Source organism: Gopherus flavomarginatus, chromosome 6 (genome assembly GCF_025201925.1).
Source record: "Gopherus flavomarginatus isolate rGopFla2 chromosome 6, rGopFla2.mat.asm, whole genome shotgun sequence".
Lineage (NCBI taxonomy): Eukaryota > Metazoa > Chordata > Testudines > Testudinidae > Gopherus > Gopherus flavomarginatus.
Genome location: NC_066622.1, coordinates 6,094,689 through 6,112,670, shown reverse-complemented (window position 1 = coordinate 6,112,670; position 17,982 = coordinate 6,094,689). Strand labels below are relative to the sequence as shown.

General features: G+C 42.7%; 1 protein-coding gene and 1 long non-coding RNA gene across 4 annotated transcripts in view; one reads left to right on the top strand and one right to left on the bottom strand.

Annotated features, from left to right (window-relative positions):
* Window positions 1-14,947, bottom strand: part of LOC127053241 (uncharacterized) — a 172,993-nt gene extending 158,046 nt beyond the window's left edge. Inside the window, exon 1 of the long non-coding RNA XR_007774969.1 lies at window positions 14,192-14,947. This is a non-coding gene — a long non-coding RNA (uncharacterized LOC127053241). The remainder of the gene's footprint in view (window positions 1-14,191) is intronic.
* The window catches only part of PRICKLE2 (prickle planar cell polarity protein 2), a 190,596-nt gene that overhangs the window by 70,285 nt on the left and 102,329 nt on the right, over window positions 1-17,982 (top strand). The window contains exon 1 of one of the 3 annotated variants that reach the window (XM_050957334.1): window positions 9,858-10,103. The exons of the other annotated variants lie outside the window; for them this stretch is intronic. The gene's annotated coding sequence lies outside the window, so the exon portion shown is untranslated. Of the gene's footprint in view, window positions 1-9,857; window positions 10,104-17,982 lie in introns of those variants that run through there. 3 annotated transcript variants of the gene reach the window in all.

The following is a 17,982-nucleotide window of genomic DNA, read 5'->3' as shown; positions in this document are numbered from 1 at the left end:
CTGTCCTCCAAAGCAGTTGCAATCCCTCCCAGTTTGGTATCGTCCGCAAACTTCATAAGCGTACTTTCTATGCCAACATCTAAATCGTTGATGAAGATATTGAACAGAACCGGTCCCAAAACAGACCCCTGCAGAACCCCACTTGTTATACCTTTCTAGCAGGATTGGGAGCCATTAACAACTACTCTCTGAGTACGGTTATCCAGCCAGTTATGCACCCACCTTATAGTAGCCCCATCTAAATTGTACTTTCCTAGTTTATCTATAAGAATATCATGCGAGACTGTATCAAATGCCTTACTAAAGTCTAGGTATATCACATCCACCGATTCTCCCTTATCCACAAGGCTCGTTATCCTATCAACGAACGCTATCAGATTAGATTGACACGATTTGTTCTTTACAAATCCATGCTGGCTATTCCCTATCAGCTTACCACCTTCCAAGTGTTTGCAGATGATTTCTTTGATTACCTGCTCCATTATCTTCCCTGGCACAGAAGTAAAACTAACTGGTCTGTAGTTTCCTGGGTTGTTTTTATTTCCCTTTTTATAGATGGGCACTATATTTGCCCCCTTCCAGTCTTCTGGAATCTCCCCCGTCTCCCATGATTTCCCAAAGATAATAGCTAGAGGCTCAGATACCTCTTCTATGAACTCCTTGAGTATTCTAGGATGCATTTCATCAGGCCCTGGTGACTTGCAGGCATCTAACTTTTCTAAGTGATTTTTTACTTGCTCTTTTTTTATTTTCTCTTCTAAACCTACCCTCTTCCCGTAAGCATTCACTATACTAGACATTCCTTCAGACTTCTCAGTGAAGACCAAAACAAAGAAGTCATTAAGCTTCTCTGCCATTTCCAAGTCTCCCGTTACTGTTTCCCCCTCCTCATTGAGCAGTGGGCCTACCCTGTCCTTGGTCTTCCTCTTGCTTCTAATGTATTGATAAAAAGTCTTCTTGTTTCCCTTTATTCCCATAGCTAGTTTGAGTTCATTTTGTGCCTTTGCTTTTCTAATCTTGCCTCTGCATTCCTGTGTTATTTGCCTATATTCATCCTTTGTAATCTGACCTAGTTTCCATTTTTTATATGACGCCTTTTTATTTTGTAGGTCACGCAAGATCTCGTGGTTAACCCAAGGTGGTCTTTTGCCACATTTTCTATCTTTCCTAACCATCGGAATAACTTGCTTTTGGGCCCTTAATAGTGTCCCTTTGAAAAACTGCCAACTTTCCTCAGTTGTTTTTCCCCTCAGTCTTAATTCCCATGGGACCTTACCTATCAGCTCTCTGAGCTTACCAAAATCCGCCTTCCTGAAATCCATTGTCTCTATTCTGCTGTACTCCCTTCTACCCTTCCTTAGAATTGCAAATTCTATGATTTCATGATCACTTTCACCCAAGCTTCCTTCTACTTTCAAATTCTCAACAAGTTCCTCCCTATTTGTTAAAATCAAGTCTAGAACAGCTTCCCCCCTAGTAGCTTTTTCAACCTTCTGAAATAAAAAGTTGTCTGCAATGCAGTCCAGGAACTTATTGGAGAGTCTGTGCCCTGCGGTGTTATTTTCCCAACATATATCTGGATAGTTGAAGTCCCTCGTCACCACCAAATCTTGGGCTTTGGATGATTTTGTTAGTTATTTGAAAAAAGCCTCATCCACCTGATTAGGTGGCCTGTAGTAGACTCCCAGCACGACATCACCTGTGTTTTTTACCCCTTTTAGCCTAACCCAGAGACTCTCCACACTTCCGTCTCCTATGTCCATCTCCACCTCAGTCCAAGTGTGTACATTTTTAATATATAAGGCAACACCTCCTCCTTTTTTCCCGTCTATCCTTCCTGAGCAAACTATACCCATCCACACCAACATTCCAGTCGTGTGTATTATCCCACCAAGTTTCAGTAATGCCAACAATGTCATAGTTGTATTTATTTATTAGCACTTCCAGTTCTTCCTGCTTATTACCCATACTTCTTGCATTTGTATATTGGCATCTAAGATACTGGTTTGATCTTGCCTCCCAGCTTTGCCCTGACCCTCCTTCCTCTCTGCCATTATAGCCCGTGCTCCCTCCTGTTTCCAACCCATCTCCCAGGTCTTGTTCCCCACTTACCTGTGGGCTTTGCTCACCTGTTTAAAAAGAGTTGTGATTCCACATACCATGATGATGATGACATGTGGAGTTGAGTGCGTAGAAGTACATGTGAATAACTTAACCATGCTGCTGTGATTATGTAAGCATCAGCAAACTGTAGTGAGTGTACATGCAGAATACCCAATTGGCCATTTGCATGGGCAGCTGCAGTAACCGCTTGTACAGAGTTTGTGTGTGCAGTAATGAAAATCTGGTCCTCTGGTGTGGTGGTGAAAAACAAAAACAAAATTGCTTTGTAAAAGATGGGCCGACAGTCTCTGTCATGGGTGTGTTTTAATGTAATGATACATGATGACAGGTAAGTCAGAACTGGAGCGCTCAGGAAGAGAATTCCAGGAACTGTCACCAATAGAGCCCAATTAGATTTCATTTCCCTAATTCAAGAAACAATTCCTGGCATCGTAGGGTCCAGTGAGGCCAAAGAAATGGCAGAGGGAGAGAGAAGTAAGGTGTCCTAAACACAAGGAAGTGAAGGCTCTTATTTTCCATAATCTGACACATTGAAAATATAATGTTCTCGTTCTGTTTGGAAGCATTTTAGCTGTCTAATTTGCACGTCTGTGTAGTCGTACTGTTGTATGTTCTTCTGTATGTTAACATGTGCCCTGGAGTGATGTCTTGTGAGCTGCTCTGGTAATACAAAACAAAAAAGGCAGGTGGCCTGGACTGTGTTGCAAAGTGGAACCGTTCTAGCATGCCTGTACTAAAGGGAAAGAGACAGGCCCCACTGCCCAAATTCATTTACAGCATTTGAGAGCTCCCTCAGAATATGTTACACACAACACACTCCTGCTGGAAACAGCTGAGCAGTTCATCATTGCAAGAGCCATTCCATTCCCTGAGAAGGCATTTTCAGAAGCATCCGCAGACAGATCCCTTGGAATGCGATTTAACTAGCTGAACACAGGAGCTTTACAAGCTACATTCATAGGTCTTATGGCTATTTCTTATAGTGCCAGCTAGTCAGTAGTGTGGGGGTCAGGACTGTAAAGCTGAACAGTTCTAGCAACGAAGCTCTGAGCTGTACCTCTGCTCATTAGTCCAACCTTTCATTACAGTTGCCTATTTAGAAATGGAGAGGTCAAGTCAAGACATGTTCCGTCTATTATTCCAATGCACAGGGCCGGCTTTAGGAAGTGTGGGGCCCAATTCGAGCAGTTTAGATGGGGCCCCAGCAGGGATGACTTAAAAAAAAAAACGCGCGCACACACATATGTAAAACACGTGGGGCTTGTACTCACCAGGTGGTACTCCGAGACTTCGGCGGCGGGTTCTTCACTTGCTCCAGGTCTTCAGCAGCACTGAAGGACCCGCCGCCGAAGTGCCGCCGAAGACCCAGAGCAAGCGAAGGATCCGCTGCTAAAGTGCCGCTGAAGACCCAGAGCGCCGCCAGGTGAGTAAAAATTAAAAAGGCGCCTCTAGCCAGGGAAGGGATTCGCTCAGGGAAGTGCTCGGGGCCCTCTTAGGCACGGGACCCGATTCGGGGGAATTGGTGAAATAGGCCTAAGCCGGCCCTGCCAATGCAGATAATGAAACGACTGTGATAGAACAAAAAGAATGAAGTGTGCTATACAGAGCTGTCTGGGAAAGGCAGTTTTAAAAACAATAGGCCGGATCGTCAGCAGGTGTAAATTGCCTAGCTCCTTTGACTTCTACAGTTCACACTAGCTAAGGATCTGGCCTGTGATGTTGATCAGTGTTATCCGGTTTTCACAGTTCAGAACTTTGTTGGAGCTCTTCAGAACATTTGCAAATGGAACAGACTCTTCAGGATAGAATCCTGAACCTGCTCCCATGGGGTCAATGGCAAAACTATGTGAATGCAACGTAGACAATGCCCTAACTCCTACAACCCCACTATAATTTCAGGGAGTAGAAGATGACATTCCCCAGTGCTGGGCTTAATTTCATAGCTTGGGAATTACACTAAATAATTACGCATGTCTGCAGTGGCTTTGACCTACAGGCCAAGATATGTGGTGTATTAAAATAAATATTGTTAGCTGAAAACTAAGCTAACTCTTACCAGAAAACAAATAAAATAAGCAACTTAGCAGAGCTCTAGGTGGCTTCAAAGGAGCTGAGATCTTAAACATTTTTACAAGTCTTTTATGACTGTCTCAACCACCTTTTATCTTGATCAGTTTTGCCATTGTGACTACCATTGACTAATGACGTCTGCTGGAGGGTGCAGAACTGAGCATTTGCAGGAGTTCCTGTGGTTACAAGCAGCTATGGCTTTTAATGATTTCAGCAGACATTGTGTTTCTTTCCTCGCCATCCCTCCTCCCGTGCCTCCTGCTCCTAAGGCCAGAGCTGAATTTTCTAAACCTAGTCACCTACTTGAACTGCATGCATAATATCCATCTGCGTAAAAGGAAGTGGCATAGACGCACTGAGAGGAGACTGTTCCTCTAATTCGGGGGTTCTCAAACTGGGAGTCGGGATCCCTCAGAAGGTCACATGGTTATTACGTGGGGGGTTGTGAGCTGTCAGCCTCCACCCTAAATCCCACTTGCCTCCAGCATTTATAATGGTGCTAAATATACACAAAAGTGTTTTTCATATATAAGGGGGGGGGTTCACTCAGAGGCTTGCTATGTGAAAGGGGTCACCAGTACAAAAGTTTGAGAACCACTGCTCTAATTCCTCTGTGCTCCTGCCTCGCAGAATGATTGCCTCCACGGTTTTACAGTCAACATCTTGCCCACAACGGAGGAGAGATTTGTCTGCCTGGAGACACTGTGTTGAGAAGCAATGAAGTTTAGGGCTCTCTGAAGCCTCTAGCAGTGCAAAAGCAAGCAGCCAGCATACAGCTGATAAGTGTTGGCAAGAATTTGCTCCCCTAATTATTCTCCATTATGCATAGATAATTTTAATATAGTTGCACTTATCAACCCTGTCGTTATCGGAGTTGCGAGGACTGACCTGCTAATCAGAACCAAAAATTAATGGAAATTTGAAGTAGTTGAGGCAGTGGTCTCTGAAGAGCAGCTTCAAAGGGGAATTGAAAAGTGAAGCAGTGTATGTTGCCCTTACAGCTGTAGATAAAGTGACCCAATGTCAGTTACTGAATTGCTTGTGGCGAGAGGCAAGAAATAAAACTGGAGGAGTGTAAATAAGAGGTTAAGAGCCAGATCCTGGGAGGTGCTGGGCCCTCTCAAGTCCCCATTGAAAACAGGCCAGCAACATGTAGAAACCAGACTCCTTGGTTTAAAAAAAGAAGGAAGTGCGTACTTTGCAAGAGTATGGGGGTTCTTGGCACTTCAGCAAGACAGGCCAAATCAATTCCATTGTTACCATCCCCATAGACTTTAGGGATCACATCCTCACGTGATGTGAATTGAAACATCACAGCTGAAGTGAAGTGAAGTGACATCAAAGGATCCATTCACCTGTGGATCTGGCAGGTTATTGCTCAATAGCACTGTGAGTTTATGCAGACACTTCACAAAGCATTTCTCATTCATCTTTTCAGAGGTTTTCTTTAAAATGTCATAGATCCATTTTAACTGTAGAGATAAAATATCTTATCAGTACAGAGGACTCGCAGAGTCCGTAAACTTGCTTTTATGTTGGTGAGGCTAAAAGAAAGGACTGATTAGCTTGTCTTAAATATCAAAAATGTGGTTTGCATGTGTCTGAGTGCCTGTACACACATCTCAAAGAGAGAGATTTTTGAACATGTTGTTTTTGAATCATAGTTTAGCAAATTGCACTTACATAGTTCTGTCATGGGCACATTCAGAATGAATTTACAGATGGATGTTTGGAGTACTGGCTAGAAGATAAATAGTTTTATAAAATAGGAATAAATTGCTTATATGTGCAAAATAAAAATGGTTCAATGAACACATTTTCTTTGCACTAGTAAATGGAAAATGAAATATCATTTAATCCAGTCCATATGTGTAGCTTAGGATCTTAAAAAGGATGTTTATTGGTTTTCCAGCTAATCCAATATTGGTGGGGAAGAACTGTATAGACAATGTGAAAATGATTTATAGAGCAGTAAAAGAGCTTGGATAGGAAAGTATTCATAATCTGATACATTCTAGTTTCTGAGTTCTGCTGCCTCCTGGAGAGAAATCGCATCCCACAGCCTTCAGGATAACAAATTGATATTGTTCATGAGTTTGAGCATCTCTGGACAAAAAATAACTTAGTTAATTTTGAGCTAAAGTTGCTCTAACCCATTTCCTCACAGCAACGCAAACATTGAAGAGGAAGAAAACCCTCAAGTAAAGCAACTTTCCCACCCGACCCGATACCGAGCTCCAAGAGAGAGCTGCTGTTCATGAGATTCAGCCACGCCAATGTACTTGTGCTCTCTTGGAAACACTTTGGGCCAAATTTGTAGCTGTGGTGGATGCTGCGGTGGAATTAGTTGTGGCTCCCTGATTCTGGTTTTACACCAGCCACGGCATAGAGAGAGTAGCATTGGTGTTGCTCCAAACACCAGCCAAAAGTAGCCAGACCGCAAGAGGGCCGTGGCCATGCTCCCTCCCTCCCGCCATGTCTTCTATAATGGGGGACGGAGGAGGGGGCAGAGCTGGCTGTGCCAGCAGAATCCTCAGATGTGTAGATTCGGTGGCTTTCCTGCTACGTCCGGTGCTGCAAAGGGGCTGGACTGCAGAAAAGCATCTGGCATTTTCGGTGCAGCACTGCAACGCCCCACCTTTGCTCTGGGATACCTTAGGAGAAGCGCGAACAAACAGAAGTCCATGCTGTAGTAACACTGTGACTTGGGGGGAAACTCCACCCAGCTCAGCTGCACAATACACACGGCTAAAGAAAAATCATGCATAAATATTCGTGACATCTTCTAGTAAAATCCGCTCCTGTGGATATTCCTAATGTGGTTTTAATGAAATAAGAAGTTGCCAGGCTGGAGTTTTAAGTTGCTGGGTTGCAGTGCGGAGGGGTGGGGGTGGGGATTGTTGTTTTTTTTTTTTTTTTATCCCTGCTGAGCCTGGACTGTGGTTGCTGGCTCGGGTGATGTTGCTGGCATATGGAGTGTATCTGGGTAACAGAGGGGCTGGAGAGGAAGGACTGTGCTACCCGGTGTCTGAAGGAGATCCTGCCATGTAAGCAAACTGAGCCAAATACCTGGACCTGAATCAGATCCTCTTGGGCCTTAGCATGCTGCTATGGGCCAGCTGAAAGGCTATGGGGGACAAGCTGAATAGCTTCTTGGAGCGGAGGAGTACAACTGAAGAGCAGCTTACAAAACAAGTGGAACAGAATCAGAAGCTGGCAGCTTCTCCCCTAGGCTTCAGGTGGTAGACTTTTGTTCTGGGGCTTGGTAAATGGATACAAAACCGTTCTCTTCCGTTTGGTTGCAGCTCAGGTCGATAGTGCTTGAAAGACATTCCCATCCAGTTGATGGCCAGCTGCTTCTGTTGGTGGGCAGAGAGGTTTCCGCTTTTGGAGGCGGGAAATGCCTCTTGTAAATAGTGCCTTTCTTGTTGGGAGCCTCAGCAAAGAAGCCCAGGACTGAACATGCAAGGAGACCAAACTCCTTCCTTTTGCACTCTGTCCTCCCTCCATCTAGAGAGACCACAGCAATGTGTGGAGGGCTGGCCTGCAGTTCTCTTGATTCTGCGGATACCCCTGAAGGCGTCAGTTTCCATTGCTATCATGTTATGATGAGCGCTAGAATTCACGCAATTAAAACAACAGCTGCAGTAAAGCCCAGTCGTGTGGTATAACTGAGGGCTGGGTAAAAACTTATTTGGGGATTTTATCGGATGCAAGTTGCCTCTTACTGGTTGCTCTGAGTAGACTCCTGAATGAGCAGGATAACCTCCAAACTCCTCCTTAGAACCTACTTAGTCTGTGAAGCCTTCCAATGTACGGTGATGTACTGGTGGTGTCTGAATGTGTTCTTGTACTTTAACTAGTATCTTATGTATCATACATATGTTGTAAACTCCTTGGTAAAGAGACATTTGATTATAAAGTACCAAGCACATTCATTAGCCTTCTGTAGTAATAATAGCCTGCCCCAAATTCCGATGTTTTTTCTATGTCTGAAGTTGCTAGACTATTTTCTACACACTTAATTTTGGTGAGAGCTAGCTGCAGGAAAACGAGGTGCTTCCAACAATCAGAAAGAGCGAGTTTCTGAAAGCCTGCTTGCAGAGATAATCATGATTATTCTTTCAAGCATTCTTTTGATCTTCCAGCCCTTGATTTTTCTTCAGCATCTCAAAAATGAATGGAAGTGAAATTTGCTTTCCTACTCTCGCTCCTCTTGAAGTGATCTCACTGAAGTTTTAAGGACATACCTTTTTTCTTGACTGTGTTTTGGTTATTCTGGAACTTTCGTTTGGAGTTCCTTTTCTAAATTTAAAATGTATATTTTGCATCTGCAAGGTAATACTTTTAAATGCAAAACAGTCCATTAAAGTTTAAACTGGGAATACCATAGCTAAATGATTTTTCTAGCCTCACTCCTTTGCTCCCTTGTAGCCTTCATTGGCTTTATCCACATGCCTGTGCCAAGCTGGAAAAAACTACTTTAAGGTTGGTTTCTGCAGTCCATACATAATTCAATGTTCTTCAGTATACACTATAGGGCTGTGGTTTTCAACCTTGCTTCATTTGCCGATCCCTAAAAAAATGTCGAAAGCAGGTGTGGACCCTTTGGAGATGCAACCTGTGGTCCGCAAACCCCTACCATAGAAGTCTTAAACTCAAACCCAACTCAACAGAATTCAACTATAAATGTTGCATGTACTTGGCCCGGCGTTTGATGCAGCGTGAGAAAGGGCGCTAAACTGTGGGCTTCTATGGTAACGACAACACTTCCAGGTTTTGAGCTGTAGGTGGGGGTATTCGCATACTTCCGATTGGTCAGAAAAACAGAAATGCCTTTTCTGAGTTCCGAAACGTTTATTTTCATAGTCACCTTTCACGTATCCCTTAAACAGTCTGCGGCCCCCCCCAGGGATGCGTGGGTCACAGGTTGAAAACTACTGCCATAACTACAACATAACTTCAGATTTATTCCAAATGTATCTAAACTTTTTGACTAAATTTTGCAGGTACAATATGTCAGCAGAATCTCTCCAGGTTTACACAACTGTACAAGATCAAAATTTATCACGTGAGCATAAAAGGCCTGTATCTTCTTTCATGCCGACCTGTTTGAGAATGAACAGAAAGTTTCTGGGTCCTTGTGCCTCCTGCAGGAAATGGCACATGTTGTAGCTCTGCAGTTTATAATTTTATGAGTAGCCCCTCATTTAGTCTAAGTTTCAAAAGTTAGTACCATGAGCAAGCATGTAGATCTGTATGCAGTGAAAAGAACTGAGCCTCTTTTACAGCTGGGTTCTGTTGAAAAGAACACACGTGAACAGTATTCGGGTTATTTGCCAGGCGTCTTTTATGGCATGATAGTTAACTGTGAGACTCATTTTTACTTTTAGAACTACATGCTGCTTATAAACCTTTTTCTACTGACGTACAGCCATGAGCTGTGGTAGGCAAAGTAACTTTTCCTTTAGCTCTGTTAGTTAAAGCTGTAAGGGATGCTGGCTCCTGAGATCGGAATTTGGTTAGAGGGACAGGGTTGGGTTATGCCTTCTGATTTTCTCCAATAAGCTAAAACTTCGGTTGGCGTCACTGGAAACAGCCTGAGTGCTTTAACTCCCCAAATGACCTAACTGACTCGCAGCTACAAACAGCCCTCTTGAACAGCAAAGCCACTCCAAATGGCAGTGTTTTAGTCAGGCTGTGTGAGAATGCTTCTCCACCTCTCGCTGAGTACCCCAGAGGGCCTCAGTAAGCATTTTGCTCTTTGCTTCAGCCACCACACTTTTCTCATTAGGAAGACATTGAAGAGACGTCTCTCTTTTTTTCTCTCCATCTTTCTCTCTTTCCTTTCTCCTTCCCACTGAGGCAGTGGTTTTTGTGCACGCGAAATAAATGCCTGTTTAGTCGGGGTAAGTAATCGTGTTCAGTTTGTAACATAGGAAAGCATAAGCCATTTAATCTGAGACTAATATTTACACTTGGAAAGTTGTTTTCAGTTGTAATATTCTGTATCCAGCTGTAAACTCAGGGTTGCTTTTGCAATTAGGCAGAAAAACTGATCTAACTAGCTCAAATGTTATAGACAATTTTGGTCTCATTTAATTACTGCTGCTAAATTACAGTTCAGACTTGATTTACTAATATAGACTATTAATATCTATACTTCAAGTGGGGTTTGGTTCGGTTTGGGTTTTTTTTACCTTGGCAAGTTGTAAAACTGAGAGAACCGTGGCTTTGCACAGCTTCTCTTACCAACTTCCAGACCACTTGTAGTTTTTTAGTGCATTAAGAGTCTAAAATGTAAAACACTGTGGGAGTCTGAAGCTTATCTTTAGCTCTTAGTTTCAAAATGTAGGGTATGTCATCTCAGCTGCTGTGGGGATTTGTGTGGAATGACAAAATGCAAATCTTGAACCTTTTGACAGCTGTGTTTAATACAGGCTAAAATGTTATTTTTAACTCTTGGATGTTGAATTTTTATATTAAAAATATTAGCATGAATTCTAAATGGAATGTAGACTTTCTCTGATGCAAAGTAAAGCACTTTTTTTTGTTTCAAGTAAAACAAAGATTTTTAAGTATCTAATGAAACGTACTTAACTTAATGGGTTTTGAATACTTTTGCAATTAAGCAACTGGCAAGTCACATTTCACACGTTCACTGGTTAGTTATAAATGACACATTTGGGTGAAAAAAGATACTTCTTACAAATACAAACTAGCACATTGTCTACAGAATGCTGGTCTGCATGAAGTTACTTTGGCTATTTGCTGCTATAGATATGTTTAACATCCTCCTCTATTTGCATTCATTTAGCCAGTTTAAATCATTTGTATGCTTTGGGATTCCTGCTTTCTTCAAGCAGATGTGTTGATCTGCGCAACTGGTGGAGTAATTGGAGAGGCAGACATAGTGATCTGTGTATACAGACAGAGCAAATATCCACTTGGGAAGGAGTGGATTAGGACAATTCTTAAAATAATCAGTTGCAAAAACTTGAGAACATAGTGCTAGGCAACTGAAGGTGTCAAGTGAGCTGGAGCAGTGAAAACCTTGTATGTTTCTAATTCTGTTCATCATATTACAAACTGCCCCTTAGCGGGGATAAAAAAAAACAAAAATGATCCAATATTATGTATCTATGGAGTCAGTGCATAGCCTGTACCCAGAGAACTGCACATAATCCCGATCATAGGAGCAGTTGGCTGACGTAAAAAAAGTAAAAGAGAGATGCTATGGCCAGGCTTACTTGACTTTATTTCTGTTGAGAGAAAGGGAAATAAAATATTTTTGCACGGACAAATAGTTGATCCATCCTGGAGCAGAAGACCATTCTGGTTCTTAAGGCAAATTCCTCTGAAAGTGTGAATCATTTACTTTGGATTTTTGTGGTGGAGGCTTGGGGATGATTAAATGTTCTGTCTGCAGGAAATTACCAGGGGATTTGAGTATTTTCCTGAATCAGCCTCAGATGGGACACAGCTTTTGGTGTAATACAAGAAAGTACTGTTCCAGGGCAGTCTTTCTGTGCTTCTCTGCCTATTGACAGAGCAGGCCGCCCTGAGTCTTTCAAAGCTCTGGTTAAGCAAGAGTATTTTTGTTACATTGCCATTTAAGTAATCACAGCAACATGCTGATTTCTCTAATGATCTTGATTAAGTTATCACTTATTTCCTTAATTAGCTGCTTGATCTACTTATACCTTCAATGAGTTCATGTTATTTGCTCTTCCAGTGATTAGAATCTGTATGAATTTTTGCAAAGGTGACTCTTTCCTCCTTTGGTAACGCTGGAGCTTCAATTAAAGGGCTGTAACACTACTAAGCCAACACATAGCAGTTCCGTTTGACTGTTTATGGCATTGCAGAGTTGGGGAGTGAGACATAAGGACAGCATTGTTAAAGCTGCCTGGGCTACCAGTGAGCGCATCATTCATGAACAGACAAGAAGTAAAGATGTCAGAGGGAACAGGAAACTGAAAATACCGTCTTGTGTAACAGCACTGAGCTGCTCCCACTGAGGCAAAGCAAAATGGCATCTCTTTGGCACCTTTATCTTTTGTCAGTGATAATTCAGAACTGCGGAGGATCCCAGTCCACGAGAGAGTATGGCTTTAGCATACAGCTCTCCAGAGAAGATGCGGATGTGCTTAAAATATTTCTGTAAGAGTTCTGCCGATTTGAACTAGGTCAGAGGGCACAGCGCTGGTGGAAGGCTACCTAAATATACACCCAGACATTTCAAATTCTGGATTGGGGGGAGGGGGAAACAGCTACCCGGCATTGTTTGATGTGTCACTGAAAAACACATCAGTCATTTGTATCTGTTGGTGGCAGTTGCTCTCAAACAGAGCATGGATTTAACAGAATTAAAAAGTGTGTTTTAGAAATGGGCATGTTAAATACATTAATTACATACAATAATTGGAGGTGAGTTGCTGTCTCAAACCCAACCAGGGAAAATATTTTAAAACAGTTTGCAGTACAACTAGACTAGCTGTGTTGTTTGGGCACAGGGCCACAAGAGGGATGTGTGTAGATATGCACCATATGTGGGACAGCTTGGGGAGGGAGTTGTGTCCTGGGACCTTCCTACATTCTCCAGCATGCAGGAGAAATGTGCTGTCTACACTATTCTTTGGGAAGGTGCGTCCTTCTCTTCCCAGTGAGCTGGGCCAGCTCTGTGTCTTGCAGGGGCAATCTCTAGGTTGCGAGGATGGAGTATTTACTGGGCCTTACACAAGATGCATGGGAGAGAGAGGGGAAAGTTTTTTCCACCCATATTCACTCTGCCCCCGTGCAAAGGCCAGGGACAATGCAGCCCGAAATGTAGGGTACAGATCTTTGCATTGTGTATCTGGGAAGGTGTTGGAGGCTGAGGTGGGAGGGGCGCTGCATTCAGCTTGCGCTAACAACTGTGTTTGGATGGTCACTGTTGGCAAGGGGGCAAGTGCATGGGTGGAATGAAGTCATGCATTACTATCACACCGTCCAGTACTGCAGGAGTTCCAGGGAGTTATCAGAGCTCCTGGGCCAATTCATTAACAGTCTCTTTGGAAATTATACACAGTGTTTAATCTTCCAATACCTTTCGGGTCCTTTGCTCTGTGGAAGTGCACCCAGCCGAGTCACAGAGCACACACTTTCCAGATAATGAAACACCTTTTCTCCTCCAATTACGAGCACAGCTCTCTATCTTTCCTATGCAGTGCTAGCAGGCACGCACACACACACACACACCTAGTGGCTTTTGTAGGAAATCACAAGTTACCATCAAATTAGCACATTCAGCCGATGGGAAAAACGTTTGATACCATCTCGAGGGAAGCCCACTGAAGATGCACTATGTCTGTAGTAACGAATACACCACAGCAGCTATTGGTGTTACTTAGTGCAGGGTCAGTTTTGTTTGTGTTTATCCAGCGGGGGGGGGGGAGGGGAGGGGACAGCATACTCTGACACACACATTTCAGTTAGCTATCAATATTGAACCATCTCCTTGTTTTAAAAATAGCATCATAGCTGGGGGCCAGTCTGTCACTAAGAAGCACCAGTCAGTATTGGAGCCCCATTGTAATAGGCACTGTCCATACGCGTGCCCCAAAGAGCTTACAGTCTAAATAGACAAGGGAAGGATTATTATCCCCATTGTATAGATGGGGAACTGAAGCACATGGGGAGTAAGTGGCTCTCTGAGGCAGAGACAGGAACTGAACACAGATTTCCTGGGTCCCAGCCCAGGGCTTTTAACCACAAGATCATCCTTGCTCTCCTTGTCATCGAGCAAACCAGCATATTTCATAGAGGTATCTGGGAAATTTCTTGCAATATAACATAGACTCATAGACTCATAGACTCTAGGACTGGAAGGGACCTCGAGAGGTCATCAAGTCCAGTCCCCTGCCCTCATGGCAGGACCAAATACTGTCTAGACCATCCCTGATAGACATTTATCTAACCTACTCTTAAATATCTCCAGAGATGGAGATTCCACAACTTCCCTAGGCAATCTATTCCAGTGTTTAACTACCCTGACAGTTAGGAACTTTTTCCTAATGTCCAACCTAAATCTCCCTTGCTGCAGTTTAAGCCCATTGCTTCTTGCTCTATCATTGGAGGCTAAGGTGAACAAGTTTTCTCCCTCCTCCTGATGACACCCTTTTAGATACCTGAAAACTGCTATCATGTCCCCTCTCAGTCTTCTCTTTTCCAAACTAAATAAACCCAATTCCTTCAGCCTTCCTTCATAGGTCATGTTCTCAAGACCTTTAATCATTCTTGTTGCTCTTCTCTGGACCCTCTCCAGTTTCTCCACATCTTTCTTGAAATGCGGTGCCCAGAACTGGACACAATACTCCAGTTGAGGCCTAACCAGCGCAGAGTAAAGCGGAAGAATGACTTCTCGTGTCTTGTTTACAACACACCTGTTAATGCATCCCAGAATCACGTTTGCTTTTTTTGCAACAGTATCACACTGTTGACTCATATTAAGCTTCTGGTCCACTATGACCCCTAGATCTCTTTCTGCCATACTCCTTCCTAGACAGTCTCTTCCCATTCTATATGTGTGAAACTGATTGTTCCTTCCTAAGTGGAGCACTTTGCATTTATCTTTATTGAACTTCATCCTGTTTACCTCAGACCATTTCTCCAACTTGTCCAGATCCTTTTGAATTTTGACCCTGTCCTCCAAAGCAGTTGCAATCCCTCCCAGTTTGGTATCGTCCGCAAACTTAATAAGCGTACTTTCTATGCCAACATCTAAATCGTTGATGAAGATATTGAACAGAACCGGTCCCAAAACAGACCCCTGCATCATATACTCCTCTAAGGTTGCAAGGATTTTCTGTTTCAAAATATTGACATTTTGGCTACCAAGGGCTTGACTGACATGCGAGGCCTTTTAACATGAAATCAGAAGTGGTTATTAGATCAGTGATTCTCAGCCAGGGGTACATGTACCCCGAGGGGCTACGCAGCAGTCTTCCAGGGGGTATTGAACTCATCTTGATATTTGCCTAGTTTTACAACAGACCACATAAAAAGCATTAGCGGAATCAGTACAAAGTAAAATTTCATACAGACAGTGACTTGTTTCTATTTTTCTATATACTATACGCTGAAATGCAAGTATAATCTTTATATTTCAGCTGATGTATTTTATAATTATATGGTAAAAATGAGAAAGTCAGCAATTTTTCAGGAATAGTGTGCTGTGGCATTTTTTGTATTTTTATGTCTGATTTTGTAAGCAAGTCGTTTTTAAGTGAGGTGAAATTTGAGGGTAAGCAAGACAAATCAGCCTCCTGAAAGGGGGACAGTAGTCCGGAAAGGCTGAGAGCCCCTGTGGGAGATCACTTGGCTTGGGTTATTTTATACAGGATATTCTCCAGTTCTTTGGCATCCTATTTTACCCATGCCATGCAATGCGCCTTCCATTACTAGTCTTGGAGAATGTTCAACTGTCTGATACAGTGGTCCCCAAACAGATGTCCCTGAACCTCCACTGGTCTGCAGAGCATTTGCTGGTTATCTTTCGAGAGCAGCTGTTGCCGTGGTGGTGGCTGTCTTCACATTAAGAGAAATTAGGCAAGTATATAATATGTTTTTAACCTAACTTGACCATGTAAGCAATTATGGCTGCCCAAGGGATGTTATCTGATTACCTTTGGTAGGACAAATGTCCATGAGGTTACATCAAGAGATGGTCCACTCTGTACATGTTTGAGAATCCCTCTAGGTTAACCTATACTCAGTATGAGCTTATGCATTCTTCTTCTGTGCCTGGAGCACTGAACTATGCTAGAACACTCATTTAGGAGTCAAAGTCTCTTAGTCCAAGCTGTAGGGGCTCATGTTCTTAGCTCTGAAGATCCCTGATGATGTGCAAGATGACAGTTCACAGTCTTGACATTAAGCCTAATTTTTTCTGCTCTTAGTTTCATCCTGTTACTTCTAAATAGCCCCTTAATACTTCCTCTCCATCCTTGTTAAGTTATGCAGGACTTGCTGAAATGTACCATGTAGAGTGAGGCTGATTGCACATTTAAAATGCAAGTCAGAAGAGACACAAATTGGGACTGTCCCAACTAAAACAAAACTGAAGGGTTACTTTGTGACCTTCAGATAAATCTTAACATGTGTGCCAAAAAAGTGATATATTCTGTGGATTATCAAGAGTTGTACAATACGCAGGATTTACTCTGTGCTTTTTTATTTTATTTTTAGCAATGACTAAATTTTAAATATATCACATTCTTCTCTTTCTTAAGGAACTTTTCACTGGAAACATGGTAGGTCAGATTCTCTGGTGCAGTACTCCAATTTCAACCTGGTATAATACCCCCAAAATCAGTGGGGTTACACTGGCGTAACACTGGAGTAATGCAGTGGGAAATCAGACCCAGTACCTCTATGCTGGAGTCAGAGTGCTCCAGCTGAAGAACTCGCCTATGGCTGTCCTAGAAATCCCATGTGTCAGATCCGGCAGTCAATACAAGTTGGTCTCACCAGTTATAGAATACTATATTTTAGTGTTGCCAACTCTCATGATTTTATCACTAGCCTTTAAATATTTGATGTTCCTCTTAAAGCCACAGGTCCTGGAATCAAGTGACCATGTGAGAATCTCAGCTTTCCTTTTTTTTTAAACTAAGCTTCCTGCCCTAATGATTGCAGAGAAATATTTGACAGCATGAACTCTAAAGGCTCAATATCTAGAAGGCAAATAAAAAGAACCTATTATTATTATTGATTAATCTCATGATTTTATGCCAATCTCATGATTTTGAGATCCTGATTCATGATTTTTGCATGCTCAGGGTTGGCAATACTGCATCTGAAAATATTTTGTCTCTCTCTTGCACCCATCTCTTACCATTATTGTATGTATACATGTCGTTTCAATGGGAGAAAATTATGTTGGAGAAAGGGACAATGAACACCGTTAAAAAAATCAACATTTCCCCACAGTTAGCATGCAGCAGCCTCTGAAATTATCTCCATTTTTTTATGCTTCTAGCTCAGATATCAGTGTGGAGACTGAGTTAATGCTGACAGCTTGACTGGAAGTATTGTAGTCTAGGTGTAAGATGTCAGGTTGGATTCTCCCATAGTGAGTTGGTGCAATAGAGGTGGTCTGGGTGGGTAAGTGTAGCTGTGGTTGTGGAATGTTGTTCTTATTGTTTACATTTTAGAGGCAGATTACCCTATATGAGATGGAGGCTCAGTTCTGCCATCCCTTAGACCCATGCAGTTCACTGAGGTTAATGGAATTGCACAGGTGTAAACGAAGCCAGAATTGAATAGAAAGAAAGGATGGGTCTGTGGTTAAGACACTGGGCTGGGCCTCAGGAGTTCTGGATTCAGTTCCTGGGTAACCTTGGGCAACTCACTTGACCTTTCTGCCTTTCAACTGCCCACCTTTGAATTGGGATTAACAACGCTGCCTTTCATATAGCCGCTGTCCGTCTATTTAAAATGTAAGCTCTTTCGGGGAGGGACTGTCTCTTGCTATGAGTATGCACTGCGGCTAGCACAATGAGGCCAGATCTTGGTTGAGAGCTGCCAGGATATAAATAAATGAATAATGATAATATTTTGGCCCCAAGGCTTATCTATAAACTCCTATTGCTGGCTTGTCTCTTCAGCCTTTCTGCACAAACTGTGGATGTAAGGTGGAGAGAGGTAATTGCTATTTGAATTCTGTTACTTGACCGGACACTTTTCTCCTCCTGCTTTGGACTATGGACTGATGTTTCCAATATTTCATTATATGTCCATATTTCC